Source organism: Sus scrofa, chromosome 18, assembly GCF_054392235.1.
Source record: "Sus scrofa isolate SSC_HxYL_T2T_F1_AM1 chromosome 18, Sscrofa_HxYL_maternal_Yorkshire_Landrace_v2.0, whole genome shotgun sequence".
NCBI classification, from domain to species: Eukaryota; Metazoa; Chordata; class Mammalia; order Artiodactyla; family Suidae; genus Sus; species Sus scrofa.
Genome location: NC_139400.1, coordinates 31,198,656 through 31,214,753, shown reverse-complemented (window position 1 = coordinate 31,214,753; position 16,098 = coordinate 31,198,656). Strand labels below are relative to the sequence as shown.

The 16,098-nt window shown below is 35.5% G+C and overlaps 1 protein-coding gene across 1 annotated transcript in view; it reads left to right on the top strand.

Annotated features, from left to right (window-relative positions):
- The window catches only part of LOC110257598 (uncharacterized), a 755,702-nt gene that overhangs the window by 486,286 nt on the left and 253,318 nt on the right, over positions 1–16,098 (top strand). The gene's annotated exons all lie outside the window — the stretch shown is intronic.

The window sequence follows — 16,098 nt, the reverse complement described above, 5'->3', positions numbered from 1 at the left end:
TGGTACATTGTCTTCAACAATCATAGAACTGCCCTAGTTCTTACAAATCATTTAAGACGATTTTTTTAAAAAGTTATTTCATAATATACCTTGTCTCAATTAGTATTGATATGCTGGGTTTATAATAGAATTCAGAACCCAGACAAATTAGATGCTTCATTGGGACAACAAACCCTTCCTTACTATTAGAAGTAGACCGCAGTTAGGTAAATTAAGGAAAAAATTAAGCCTTAGGGTCAAAAAGAGATGCCCTTCAGTATTACAGATTACTTCTAGTAAATCGTTAATATTCTTAATCTATAAGAGCAGTTTGAATGGTGATACAGTCATTCACATGTTGTGTCTGCGATTTCGTGTGAACTGCATGATAACCTTGTCAAATGGTTGTGAGGTAGGAGCATGATGATCTTGATTTTACAAGTAATACAATGTATTAAGATAATTTAAGGTGTTTACCCCAAGGTGAAACCATGTTCAGTGACTTGTAAGCAGTCAAGTAAGCTTCCCAAGGCTATGTTTTGTCTGCCGTGAACCCAGTGGCAGAAGTGCATGTAAAGGAGGATGGTATTTGTGAAAGAGACACAGAAGCTGTTGATATGAGGCACAGTTAAACCTAAAGTATTGGATGAGGCCTAATTATAACAGTGTCACTAAAATTAATTCAATCTGCTTCCTTCCTCCACATCCCCAACCCAGGTGTATTTATTCAGGAGTGAAGGGAACACGTTTACTGAACACCTTCTAAGTGCATTTTTAGCTATCTCATTTAATCTGGGTGAAAAAGTCTTTAAGGTAGATTTAATTTTAGTGAAAATTGATACAAGAAAGGGGCAAAATAAAAGGAATGAAATGCCACAGTAATTAGCAATATTAAGCTTACATTGGGGCTTTATATTAAATAAATTACAAATAGCGCTTAACTGACCTTAGATACAATAAAATAGAGGTTATAACTGTAACTTACATTTATTAAAATTTATAATAAGATAGGTTTCACTTGTATATTTGGATCATAATTGTTATGAAAAATATTTCCCACTACGATATGTTTAATATTGGAGTTGAAAAAAACACCATAAAGATAACTTATTTGCAAAAAAAATTGAGGAAAGCTTCCAGCTTTTTTTTCAAAGTCCTTCCTTAAAACTATGATTTTTGAGTAATACCGTTTTCAAGCACATATACTATTGTTTTTGAGATTTTTAAAACTTTCTCATAACTAGTGCTGAGACATCCTTCTTTAATGTCTTTGGGTTTAGTTTGAGCAGTTCTTAGTTTAATAAAATTGATCACATTTACTACTTTATGGTTCATTAGAAACTTTGCAAATTATTTGAAAGGATTTTTGAATTGCAAATCAGTCACTCAACAGTTATTGAGTTCTTACTACCAATTATGTACCTGGCACTGTTCTAGGTTCAGGGATGAAAAAGTACAGACTTCTTTAACATGTATTTTGGAAAACAAATCATCAGTTTATAAGACAAACTCATACAGTGATTATTGCTAATGCAAAAGTATTATAGTAATAAAAATTGACTGCGGTGGTGGGACTGCTGCTTTTGTTGAGGGGTTTAGGAATGATCTAGTGAGCTTACCCTGAAATAATGTGAGGTAGTCATTTGAGGATATTGAGAAGAACATTTTTAAATATAGAGACTAGCGAGTACAAAAGTGTTGGATGGGGGCATGGTTCTTGGGGTTGATGAGCAGGATGAGGACAAGTGAAGGTGAAATGTACAAAAAGGTAGGTTTGGAGATTAGGCTGGGGAAATTAGGTACCTGCCCATATTAGTGACTTTGGTTATGTGCTGATTGATATAAAAGATTTAGAGGGTTTCAGTAAGGAAAGGATGGGATCTATTGTAAAGGATCACTTTGGCTGACTTGTAAGAGAAAAAAAAAAAGGTAACTGAAGATAATTTGAAGACTTGTATTAGAAGTGAGGTTATAGGAGTTCCCGTCGTGGCGCAGTGGTTAACGAATCCGACTAGGAACCATGAGGTTGCGGGTTCGATCCCTGCCCTTGCTCAGTGGGTTAAGGATCCGGCGTTGCCGTGAGCTGTGGTGTAGGTTGCAGACGCGGCTCGGGTCCCCTGTTGCTGTGGCTCTGGCGTAGGCTGGTGGCTACAGCTCCGATTCGACCCCTGGCCTGGGAACCTCCATATGCTGCGGGAGCGGCCCAAGAAATAGCAACAACAACAACAAAAGACACACACACACACAAAAAAAAAAAAAAAAAAAAAAAAAAAGGTGAGGTTATAGCAAAATGGCTAAGTGTTGTAGTAGGATATACAGCATGATTTGGTTATATTCAGGATCCACTTGAAAAATATAGCCAGGTGCCTAGAATAATGGATTATAATGTAGACTGAGAGAAGAATTAAGAAATATTCGTAGGTTTATGGGAAGAGAACTAGACTGCCTGATATTTCCATTTATAGAAGTGTGAAGACTTGAGGGGTTAAGGGCAAGGACTAATATTTCTGTTTGGTGAAGTTCACTTGGAGGTAAATATTAGACCTCCAAGCAGAGACAGTTTGTAGATAGTTGGCTATAAATGAATGCTACAGCTGTAAATAATGAAATCAGTCACCAACATATGTGACATTTAAAAACATGTAATAATGGGAATAAATGATCAGAAGTGGTCTTCAGTGGTTGCTAAAATCATTGGGTTAAAGGTTGATAGAGAACTGTCATACTGTATGGATAAGATTTGAACCAGCTGATCAATTTTAACTGCTTAAAGAGGTAGACACGATGCATCTCTTGATTAGAACTTCATTGCAACTGAAAATGGCACCACCTGTGGGATGTCCCGGTCTAAAAATTTAATAGGAATTTCATCATATTTATGTCTTCAGTTTACTGAAAGCATTGAGGTTGAGAACATGTTGGCACCATGGGGATGCAATTAGTCAAATAGAGGATGCTGGAAATTGTTCAAGACTAGCGACTGGTTTCCTGAAGAAATAAATTGGGGAAATAAAGGAGAGAGATCTGTTCTATAGTAAACATTTAAAAAACTATGTAAAAAAATTCAAATGTAAAAAGATCTTGAAATGGGACAGCCAAGATTTTAACACTGGATGTAAGGAAAAATGAGTAATTATTTTATGGCTATGCTTAAAACAACTGTGGATTATTTAAAAGAAATGATGTCTTATTTAAGTGGTTCAGCTTGGGGTGGGTGGATAATAGGGATGGCCAGTGAGTCAAGATTCATTATATATTGTTCTTTACCTGAGTTATAAAAAGTGAGATTTATGAATCTTACCTGTTTGAAAATTCCCATAATAAACAAGAGTGAATATATTGAATGTCAAAAAAATGAAAGCCATGGCAAACTAAGGAAAGCCTATAGATAGGGGACAAGGCTGAGAAGAAAACCTGGTAGGAGCTCCAACATTTAAGGGTAGGTTTGAAGAGGGGAGCCTGCAAAGAAGACTGAGAAGGACTGCTCAAGGATTTTGAAGAAAAGCCAGGTAAATGCCGTGTCATGGCATCTAGAGGGATATATGCTTTGGAAAATAGAGGAAAATGGTAAAACAAGGTGAAGGAAGTCAGCAGAGTAAAATGCTGCTGAGCCTTATATTAAGATGGTAATTGAAAGTTCACCCTCAGAGCAAGCAAGATGTTGCTAATGTGTTATTTTTAAGACCAGTTTCAGTGTGTTGTAGAAATAAGAACATGAATGTAGTAGTTTGGACGAGAATAGGAGATGAGAATGTGGAGGCAGAGATATGGGTACCTGTTTAAAGGAATTAAACTGAGAGAGAGGCGGCAATGGGGTTGTGATATAGGATCAATTTTTTTTTAAACTTGAATATCAGAGCAGGATTGCATACCCACAAAATACTGCAATAGAATAGAAGGAAACTGCAGATAGGGTAAAGATGGGGAGAATTATGGGAATGATTTTCTTTAGGAAGGATTAGGTCCTGCATGTAAATAAAGCCACCATCTATGCTAGGAGCAGAAATACTTCTGTGTTAAGAGAAGGGAAGGCAGCACAGGCAGGTACAGATTTGGTGATGGAAACAAAATTACTTGCATATAATGACAGCTTTGTGTCCACAAAGTATGATTGAATTGTGAAGTAGACTTTTCAGGAAGAAAAAATGGGAAACTGTTATATTGAAAAATGGAGTAGTTCACTTATGGTGGAGCATGATAATGTGAGACAAGAGAATGCATACATGTATATGTAACTGGGTCACCATGCTGTATATCAAAAAAAAAAATTTATTGGGAAAATAACAATAAAAAATTTTCCTTTTTTTAAATGTGTAATCAGTGTGATTGTCAATGTTTGGTGCCTATTCTAGATTGGTGGCTACAAATCTAAAGTAAACCTGTCAGTTTGGTTATTTGATTTTCTGCAGAAATGTTCTTGGTACGAGACATGGGGTAAGTCTTCAGTTTGGATGAAACGGGTTTGGACTAACACAGTAGTAGAAGAGGAAGACAAAGGAGTTAGAGATATTGGCAAGGATGTGGTTTCCAGGTGACAATGGCTTGCAGTCTGAGAGAGGTTGAACAGCTGGCATGGGCATACTGTAGCAAGCAGACTGGAATAATAAGACGTGGAGTTCAGAAAACGGGATGCCAAAAAATACAATTTTAAGTTCGTGCTGCTGTTGATGAAGATTAAATTCAGCCTAATAAAGAGATCAGTAGGTGAGTGAAATAGATGGAGGGAAATTGATTTGTGCTAAAGAAACCAAGAAATGGAAAGACCAGTGTTTTGAATTCATTTACATGGATGTTAATGTAACCAGAGAAGTGTGACAGAAGTGGTAGCCAGAGAAGATAACGTTGGCTGGAGACGAAGACATGTTTTCCAAAACCAGAGTTATTCTTTGAAGGAAGAAGGAGGTGAAAAAACAAAAAGTTTGGGGAGTTCTCATTGTGGCTCAGTGGAAGCCAATCTGACTAGTAGCCATGAAGATGCAGGTGATCCCTGGCCTCCCTTAGTGGGTCAGGAATCCAGTGTTGGAGTGAGCTGTTGTGTAGGTCACAGATGCGGCTTGGATCCCCCATGGCTGTGGCTGGCAGCTGTAGCTCCGAATTCTACCCCTATCCTGGGAACTTCCATATACCACAGGTGAGTCCCTTTAAAAAGCGCCAAAAGAAAAAAAAAAAAAAAAAAAAAAAAAAAAAAGCTTGAAAGAAGTAAAAGCAAAGGGGAAGGAAGAATATCATGTAACCTATTGAACTTCTCTGGATCCTGAGGGTGCAGAGAACGAAAGCAGTTTCCTTCAGCGACTTGAGGAGACTGCAAGGGAAGGTTACTATGCTCAGTATAAGGCCAGGTGCTCCTTGGATTAAGAAGATAAAGGGCGTAAAAAGTGTAGAAAATTTTGAGGATGTAGTGTGGGAGTTTAAGGACAGATTTTGAATTCCAGAGGGCTTTTTGAAAGAAGTTAGTAAAGTTGGAAGGAATGAACTGGATCAGGTGAAGAGACATCAACAATCATTGAACTGTGTGACTTCATGAAAATTTAAGTCACCTGGGATGTGTGCTTCCGATGTTGAAGGAACTGAGATTGAAAGAAATGTCTGATGGGATTGGGTCGAAGTTCTTGGGGGAAGAAAGAGAAACAGCTGAATATAGTTGTCATGGCTTTTGATATAATAATTGTTTTTTATGATTTTTATTTTTTCCCATTATAGATGGTTTGCAGTATTCTGTCAGTTTTCTACTGTACAGCAAGGTGACCCAGTTACACATACATGTATACATTCTTTTCTCACATTACCATGCTCCCTTATAAGTGACTAGATATAATTCCCAGAGCTATACAGTACAATCTCATTGCTTATCCATTCCAAAGGCAAAAAGTTGCATCTATTAACCCCAAATTCCCAATCCATCCCCCTCCCTCCTCCTCCCTGCTCTTGGCAACCACAAGTCTGTTCTCCATGTCCATGATTCTCTTTTGTGCAGAAAGGTTCATGAGAAGATAGAGGTTCTTGGGCAGTGTTAGGTTTTGCTGGGTTTTCAGATGGAAAATGAAAGTAAAAATGTAGATTTCTATATTCTTCATGGTTTTATACTACTGATCTCAGAGTATTTTGTTTATCTGAAAAGCATCTAATTCTTCCTTGTCTATTTGTTACTTTCTTTCTTCCTTTTTCTTATTCCTGTCTGTTGATTTGTGTTTCACAACCCTGAACTTTGCTTAGCTATTGCTTTTCCTTACTTGTCCTATTGTCAGCAAGGTTTTATCACAGCAGACACTGAAAAACCCTGATGTCTGTGTTGTTGAAAAATGGATCAAGTATGACTCTTAAACTGTTACCTCAGGAGAGCTGGGTTATACTCGGTGTATAGAAGAACAAAATATCGGGATGGTGGATAGGAATGTGGTAGGCAGATGTTTCTAACGTTTGACTTGGGTACTAATTGCTGTGAAGGGGTCTAGATAAATTTGTGCTTTTGATATAAAAACACTAGCTGTATGTGTGTCTGCATGTTTACTTGTATGCCACATAATTAAATCTTTAGACCACTTCCAACAGCATTTATTATATAATGGGATAAAAAACAAATTTGGATCCAGTAGTATATACTAATTAATATGGCTAAATAGTTAACTCAAAATTTGTATACAAAATTGTCAAATGAATTTATTGATAGTGTCCTTATAATAAGCACCATAATCAGTTTTTACCCTAATGGCTCATGTGCAGAGAACATCAAATCAAAGCATAATTAAATGAAAGCAAAAATAAGGTTCAAGTATATACATTTTTGATGGCTTTGTATAATTTATCAGTAAACCCTGTGTTATCTAAAAGACTATCTTCATGAACACGATAATTCAGCTTGTTATTTTTATATTGCTTATGTGGGGAACTAGGTCTTAAATAGCCATTTGTAATGTATCAATTTTGACTTTTTAAAAAAGCTAAATTGGTAGAGATTATTTCATTGACTAAAAGAAATACAGTACCAAAAATATATGTACTTGGTTCCTTAATCTTTTTTGGGGGGGGGTAGAAACAAAAAGTAGCTTTATTTCTTTTTATCATTTTTATTTTTTCCATTATAGCTGGTTTTCAGTGATCTGTCAATTTTCTACCATACAGCAAGCTGACCCAGTTATAGATACATGTATTGATTATTTCTTCTCACATTATCTAGTCACTTAGAGAGCATACTATAGTTCCCAGTGCTACACAGCAGGATCTCATTGCTAATTCATTCCAAAGGCAATAGTTTGCATCTATTAACCCCAAGCTCCAAATCCACCCCCTCCCTCCTCCTCCCCCTTGACAACCACAAGTCTTTTCTCCAAGTCCATGATTTTCTTTTCTGTGGAAAGATTCCTTTGTGCCCTATATTAGATTCCAGATATAAGTGATATCATGTGGTGTTTGTCTTTCTCTTTCTGACTTCACTCAGCATGAGTCTCTAGTTCCATCTTTATGGCTGAGTAGTATTCCATTGTGTATACATACCACACACATACATAGACTTTATGATGAGTCTCTTTTTTATGGCTGAGTAGTATTCCATTGTGTATACATACCACACCTGCCTAATCCAGTCATCTGTCAATGGACATTTGGGTTGTTTCCATGTCTTGGGAATTGTGAATAGTACTGCAGTGAAATGAGGGTGTATGTGTCTTTTTCAAGGAAAGTTTTGTCCAGATATATGCCCAAGAGTGGGATTTCTGGGTCATTTGGTAGTTATATGTATAGATTTCTAAGGTATCTCCAGACTGTTCTCCATAGTGGCTGTACCAGTTTACATTCCCACCAACAGTGCAGGAGGGTTCTGTTTTCTCTACACCCCCTCCAACATTTATTTGTAGACTTATTAATGATGGCCATTCTGACTGGTGTGAGGTGATAGCTCATGGCAGCTTTGATTTGCATTTCTCTAATAACCAGTGATGTTGAGCATTTTCTCATGTGCTTGTTGGCCATCTGTATATCTTCCTTGGAGAATGGTCTATTCCGGTCTTTTGCCCATTTTTCCATTGCTTTGTTGGCTTTTTTGCTGTTGAGTTGTATAAGTTGTTGGTATATTTTAGAGATTAAGCCCTTGTCAGCTGCATGATTTGAAAATATTTTCTCCCATTCTGTAAGCTCTCTTCTTGGTTTCTTTTTGGTTTCCTTTGCTGTACAAAAGCTTGTCAGTTTGACTAGGTCCCATTGGTTTATTTTTGCTTTTACTTCTGTTGCTTTGGGGGGACTGACCTGAGAAAATAATTTTGTAAGGTTGATATCAGAGAATGAGAATGTTTTACCTGTGTTCTCTTCCAGGAATTTGATGGTGTCTTGTCTTGCATATAAGTCTTTAAGCCATATTGAGTTTATTTTTGTGCATGGTGTGATAGTGTGTTCCAGTTTCATTGATTTGCATGCAGCTGTCCAATTTCAGCACCATTTGCTGAAAAGACTGCCTTTTTCCCATTTTATGTTCCTGCCTCATTTGTTGAAGATGAATTGACCATAGGTGTCTGGGTTATTTTGGGGTTCTCTATTCTGTTCCATTGGTCCATATATCTGTTTGGTACCAGTACCACACTGTCTTGATTACTGTGGTTTTGTAATATTGCCTGGAGTCTGGGAGAGTTATGCCTCCTGTTTGGTTTTTGTTCCTCAGGATTGCTTTGGAAATTATGGGTCTTTTGTGGTTCTGTATAAATTTTTGAATTGTTGTAGTTCTGTGAAAACTGTCCTGGGTAATTTGATAGGGATTGCATTGAATCTGTAGATTGCTTTGGGTAGTATGGTCATTTTTACAATATTTTTCCAACTCAGGAGCATGGAGTATCTTTCCATTTCTTTGAATCCTCTTTAATATCCTTGATTAATGTTTTATAGTTCTCAGTATGTAAGTCTTTCACCTCTTTGGTCAGGTTTATTTCTAGGTATTTGATTTTTTTTGGGGGGGGGTACAATTTTAAAAGGTATTTTTGTATTCATTTTCTAACATTTCATTGTTAGTATACAGAAATGTGACTGATTTCTGAATGTTAATCTTGAAATATCCTGCTACCTAGCTGAATTTGTTCATCAGTCCTTAATCTCTTATAGTAAGTAAAAGAGTTATTTTACTGTGTTTGAATTTAATTTCTCTAAGATACACCATTTTTAAACATGCATTTTTGAGTTTTCTATCATATTCTTTTATCCAACACAACATAGGCTAAATAATGTGCTACAAAGTGAAAGGAGGTTTATTTTACATTTATAGAAGGAAGTGTGTTTTCTATTCAAAGATAAGTCTGTATTTGTTTAAAACTATAATCCAAACTTGTATCATTTTCTACCCAATGACACTGTTATAATCAGACAAGCTCAATATCATGATGGTGAAAAGAAGTTGCTCAATATATATGCTAAATTTGGTAAATCTAATATATAGATAACTCTACAAAAATAAGAATTCAAATAAAATATATTTTACTTTATAATGAAAATAGTTCTATGAATCCAAACTACAAAAATTATGATTTCTATTTACTGTGAGCTGCACATATCTATAGTTATAGAAAAATAATAAAAAATGATGTCTTTGATAATTTAGGGGTTCACCACATTGCAGAAAAAATGTAAAATGCCAAAATTTATTTAGATATTATCACAGTAATACAAATTGCTTGTAAATATTTCTTATAGAACGCATGCCTTTTCTATTTTACTTTGTTTACTTAAGACTTTAGACTGCAGAGATCTCTTTTCATTGTTGACTACTTTAGGTGAATTTTCCTGTTCCTTTAACAAGCTTCTTCATCTTGCTAATGTTTTTCTTTTTCTGTGAGTTTAGGGAAAACACCCTGTAGTGTTTGTAAGGCTGCTTCTATGCAAAAGCACCCCTTTGATTTTTTTTTTGGGGGGGGGGTTACTATTTTTTTTTGGTGTGGGAGTTTGGATATTTACTGTCTTTCTTCAGGCTGTTATCTACAGGATGCTCAGTGTGTTTTCAGGGAGAAGGAGGCAATGGGTAGGGCCAGCAGTCAGTGCCTGGTTGCTGGGCTCTCATCAGCAGCAAGGACGTGCAGGAAGGTGGCACAGGCTACTCCTAGTTGCAGGACTCTTGGTTGCTAAGGGGGAGGAGGAGGGAGTGGGATGGATTGGGAGTTTGGGGTTAAGAGATGCAGACTATTGCCTTTGGAATGAATAAGCAATGAGATCCTGCTATATAGCACTGGGAACTATATATAGTCACTTATGATGGAGCATGATAATGTAAGAAAAGTATACATGTATGTGTGACTGGGTCACCTTGCTGTACAGTAGAAAATTGACATAACACTGTAAACCAGCTATAATGAAAGAAAAAATTGTATTAATTTTTTTTTTTTTTTTTTGTCTTTTTGCTATTTCTTTGGGCCGCTTCCATGGCATATGGAGGTTCCCAGGCTAGGGGTCTAATCGGAGCTGTAGCCGCTGGCCTACGCCAGAGCCACAGCAACGCAGGATCCGAGCCGCGTCTGCAACCTACACCACAGCTCACGGCAACGCCGGATCGTTAACCCACTGAGCAAGGGCAGGGATCGAACCCGCAACCTCATGGTTCCTAGTCGGATTTGTTAACCACTGCGCCACGACGGGAACTCCTTAACAATTATTTTTAAGTCAAAAAATAGACTTTAGTAAACCTAACTCATTTTAAAATGTGGTGTTACAGTAGATATTTTTAAATAGTTCTTTAATAGCTCTTAAACCATGTATTGAAATTCTAATTTTAAATATTTAAAAATACAGTGAATATTTTAGACATTTGTTTTTTTCTTATATGTATATATGACGCTTTAGACATATATCAATTTCCGAGTAAAATCAATAGCATTAAGATTTTACTTTAAGATTATAAGCAGTCTATAGAAATCTAAAATACTCTGTAATTCCCCAGAATCATGAGAATTATAAATATTAAGTTATTTAAAGATTATCTGTTTCTTTCTAGTATTTTCATCTTTCATCTTTTTTATGAATGTATATTTTCCCTCTACAGATCAAAAGGGTTTACTTATTCATATTGCAGTTCAGGTGCAAAAGCAAGGCAGATAGTTGAAATATTTCTTTGTTTAAATGCCTTGAAATTCTTGGTGGCATAAAATATCAGTGAATACATGAAGTCACAGGCTGCCTCATTTTTCTGTTTTATTTAAGTGAATTATTTGTGTTATTTCTTAGTTCATAAAGTTCTTCTAGCAAATTATATTTAGAAGGCTTACGCAGATATTTCCTGGATGACTTATTTCATTCAGTAAACCAGCTTTGCAGAATTTCCTTAAGGAACACATTTCCAACTTTGGAAGAGACCTGGAAAAGTCACAGGTCAGAAGAGTCTTAAGTCACTTAAGTGGGGCTACAAACAAATGGAAAAAATCAATTATGTAAACACTGTTTGCTTCAACCACTGAATTAATGTGACATGAAAAATACTCTACGTGTTTAGATAAGGGTTCTATCTAAGGTGTGGCCTGTGTCCAACCCAAGTGTCCTGGATATCCGGAAGTTTTGAGTTGTTTTGACTTTAGAATTGAACCAAAACTAAAACACTGGGATTTCACAAACTAGTTGGAGCTGCTAACCATTCTCATTAAATAATAGAAGCTGAAAGCTTATTTTGAAACCAGCACTGTGGCTGATTTTTATCCCAAACTACTTTACGTGAATTTAACCCTTGACATATAATAGTTCTGGGCTTGTTTTACTAAAGCTGCATATTAATTTTTCTTGTCATTATAAAGAAATTGCACATTAATGATAGCACTTCTGCATTATTTTCTCAAGAAGAAGGGCACATCACATCTTTCTGACAGTTTCCTTCTAAAACCACATCTCTCTCTGTCTCTTTCTTTCTCAATTTTAATAGAAGCAACAGATTGAGTTTACCCCATAATCAAACTTTTCTTCACCTTTAAAGGCTGACTTTAAAGGTGTTTCTCTGCTTAAATCCTCCACTAGTACCTTATTAACACTTTAACCAATTTGTGTTTATGCTTTTTAAATTGATTATATCCTTCTAAGTGCATATTTCTTTCTACTCTCTTAATGAAAGTTAAATTCTTTGAGCTAGTGCCCATATTGTAATCAAATTTTGTGTGCCTATTAAAATTAAAATATTTTAATTTTTATTTTAAATCACATTAAACCTCATACTTCTAAAAGCTTAAGTTTTTGTCCTCTGTTTAACCAGTAATTCTGGAAGGAAAAAAAATTTCAGTCAGTGGTGAAATTTTAGAAACTTAGACAAGTAGTAGGGCATTATTTTAAGGTGAATGGGGTGACATTTCCATGCTGTTACTTTATATAAATCTTCTCTGCTTGTTATTTACTGAAAATACAATACAGGTACTATCAGCTTTTCTCATTAGGCTCTGTTTCAGGGTGTCCTTAGCTTTCTCATCAACCTCCTTAGGGCTTTTCATAATATTTTTATACCAGCTCCTCCCACTCCTTCCCCTTTCCCCATTTCACTATTGGCTTCTGTTAATATTTTTATAACATGACATTTACGCTTAAGATCATTCAAACTTTCAGCACCTCAGTTGCAAAAGAAGAGATACTTAGAGCATTATGACAAATGAAAAAGTGTTAGTGACTTATAAGTGTGGAATCAGAATGTTCAACCCATGAGAATATCTTACCGAAGGCCCCCTTCTAAGCACAGTGCAACTTATGTTGAGTGGTGAGAGAGGCCACATGATATGCATGAAGCTATATTAACCCAGAGAGGACTTGGATTTCCAGAAAGCTTACTTAAGGAACTTAAGTCAGTAAAATTAGACTTAAGAGAGTCAAGGGTTTAACTGATAGAAGAGGAAGCAATAACAGGGTAGTAAGCATGAGAAAATTAGCATAACTGTCACATACCTGTATTGTATTGTTCTGGAAACTTTAATGTACTCTGTAGATGTTAACCAAATTTTGTCTTTTAAATAACTTTCATAAAATACCTCAATCTGTGGGTTAGATTATAAAATTAAAATTTTTCTTTAATTTTTTTAACTATATGAGAAACATAAACGGTGAGCTCCCTTCTGGCATCCCAGCATACCCCAAGCTCATGACTATATTTGCCCTGCCCAAACTCTGGAATTAACCACTTCTCTAATGAGCTCTGGCTCCTTTTACTGGTAATTGGAACGTAGAAATCAAGATTTGGGTACTGGATACGCCAGAGAATGTCATCATTTATAGATGCACTTAGTGGAGAGAGCTGGGAAGTGTATGTATACTAACTCATGCATATATACACACAGTTGTTTCTGTGTCTATCTTATATATGCCAATACTCTCCACAGCATATAATAAGAGTTCATGTTGATGCCTCTGCCTCAAGTCCAGAATAAGTCACACTTTAATGTATAATATTAATTTAATTGTATATATTGAATAGATATAGATATGGACATACATATTTAAGAGTAATCACTGAAGGAACATAAATGTTCTAGTTTAATAAACAGGGGAAAATGTGAGAGAGAGTAGAACATAGAAAACTTTATACCAGTTCAAATGAAGGAGAGAATAAGGAAAATTAAGAAAAATATTTTTAAATATCTGATTATACTTACTTTGTTTTAAATGACAATTACATGTAATACCTGAATACAACCATATCTACTAATGGAATTAAAAATTTAAATATTTCACCAATTCTGCCTTTCCTCCTAAAAACGAACATGTAAGAAGCTTAGGCATTTGTGCAGGTGACTGTATTAATTCAAAGAGCAGGTGAAGCTGCAGAGGTTCAAAATATTTGTAAGTAGAAGAAATTGCTTGTCATTTCATGAAAATATTTTAACAGGCAACTAAACAAAACAAAGAATGTAAAATAAATGTCATAAATCAATCTCACATAGAACAATTTACCATATCGAACTATAAAGAAAAATATGTATCTTAAGTGAAATCCTTACTTTAAAATTTAACACTCATTCCTTGAAACAAAAGAACTTAGTAAATAAGAAATAGAGCTTGCTTAACTGCATAAAATTGGTCTAAACCAGACATACAGCTTTTAAGTCAGAGGACAAAGTCATGTGAAATGAGAGTTGGACAAAGAGAGCTTATGTTAAATGATAACAGAATAAAAAAAAACTTTATTCATGGCAGATTTTTTTTTTTTTTAGAAAAAATATTTTGAGAGAATGGATGAAATACCTCAGTAGGACTTAACAATTCTGTCAGGTATGAGAAATACATGAAAATCATGGTGTTCCTATATATCACAATAACCAACTGGAAGAAATAGTTTGAAAAGCATTCCACTCACAAGCAAAACAAATCTGTAAGATAAATAGAAAGTAATCTAAGAAAGAGTGTGCAAAATGTGTAGGAAATTACAAAGTATTGTTGACTATCAAAAAAGAGGACTTGGTGAAATAAAGTTCATGATGTGAAGCCGCCTCAGTATCTTAAAATATCAGTTACTCATGAATCTATCAATATAAAGAAACTCCAGTTATAATGATACCATAGGGTTGTTGTTTTTGTGTGTGTGTGTGCGTGCGTGGACACTGAAAAGCTGACTCTGGAGTTGCCAGTGTGGATTATCTGCTTAAGAACCCTACAAAGTGTCTATGAGGATGCAGGTTTGATCTCTGGCCTCATTCAGTGGTTTAAGGATCTGGCATAGCAGTGGCATAGGTCTCAGATGCAGCTCCAATTGGCCCCCTTGCTTAGGAACTTCTTTATGTCATGGTTGTGGCCATAAAGAGAGAAAAAGAAAAATAAAAAATTAACTCTTAAGTTGATATAGTGTATGCTGTTATGTAAGAAGATCCCAGACACTTGTACAAAAGTAAAACAAATAGCCACATATAATATTTCTTGCATAATTCTAGCAATTAAATGTGGTATATTGATTTCTTACATCTGCCCCATCAAATATCTTCTTGACCACGTCTACATTTTCTTACATTTGTGAACTATAGTAACTTAAACTCCCTTGACTTTTCCAGTGAATTTAATGAATGAAAGTATCAGCAAGAGATGAGAGGTAAGAAAAAGTGAGGTAGGGATATTTATTTCTCACCTCTTTCTTGACAGATTCTTAAAGATTGGCTGTATCTCTATCAAAATGCAACCTGCTCCTACTACTATAATTATTCTTCTTGGAGCCAGAGGAAGCCTAGCATGCAAATGACTGCATGGGGGAAGCCCCCACTGGCAGTGTCTGCCCTCTGCTAATGTACGTTTAATTTCTGTATGGGTGAGAAATAAACATTTGTGTTACCCCACTGAGATTGGGGATTATATGTTTTAGCAGTTAATCTATGAACGTTCAGTTCTTCTTTACCAAACTTTCAGAGCAGTCAACACTGTTGATCACTCATTCTTAAAACAGTTTTAAACAGTTTTGTTTCTTGGATTCTGATAGTAATTGCTGCTAGGAATCAGTGCTGCCTTTGCTTCTCTTCTGTTTTTGAAATGCCGTGATTCCCAAGGTTCTATGTAGTTTTTTTTTTTTTTCTTCCCTATTTGGTGATTTTATCCAGACCATGTTTTTAAAAATCCTCTCTATACTAAACGCACAAACATTTATTTACAAACTCATCCTTTCTCTATTTTGTGATATTCCATTTCCTGCACATGTATTTTTCTCTGGATATATATACTATGCATTTCAGACTTAACATATCCAAGTTCAAAGTTTTGATTCCCACACCATCTCCATGAATCTTTTTCATTGCCCAATCTTTTCAAAGTATATGGACTAACAGTCAATAAGTTGCTCATACTAAAATTTCATAATCATTTTTGACTCTTCTCCCAAATACTGTATCTAGTACATAAGTAAATTCCTTATGTTTCATTTCTGAATTATTTAGTAAATATTCTCAACCATAATCAGTAAAATTCTAATCCAACCCAGTTTAATCTCTTGTTTGAACTAGTCTGAAACTATCAGGTAGCCTCTATGAGTCCTTCTTTTGGAACTCCTCTCATCAGCCAACTATTTCTTTTTAAAATGACTGTCATTCTTCTACTCAGAACCTCTGCATGATGCCTCAGCCATATTTAGAACAACATCCATTGTATGTATTAAGGGTCCCATAAGGACCTGTTGACCTGGGTAACTCTGTGACCTCATGTCTGATTTTTTTACTTTCT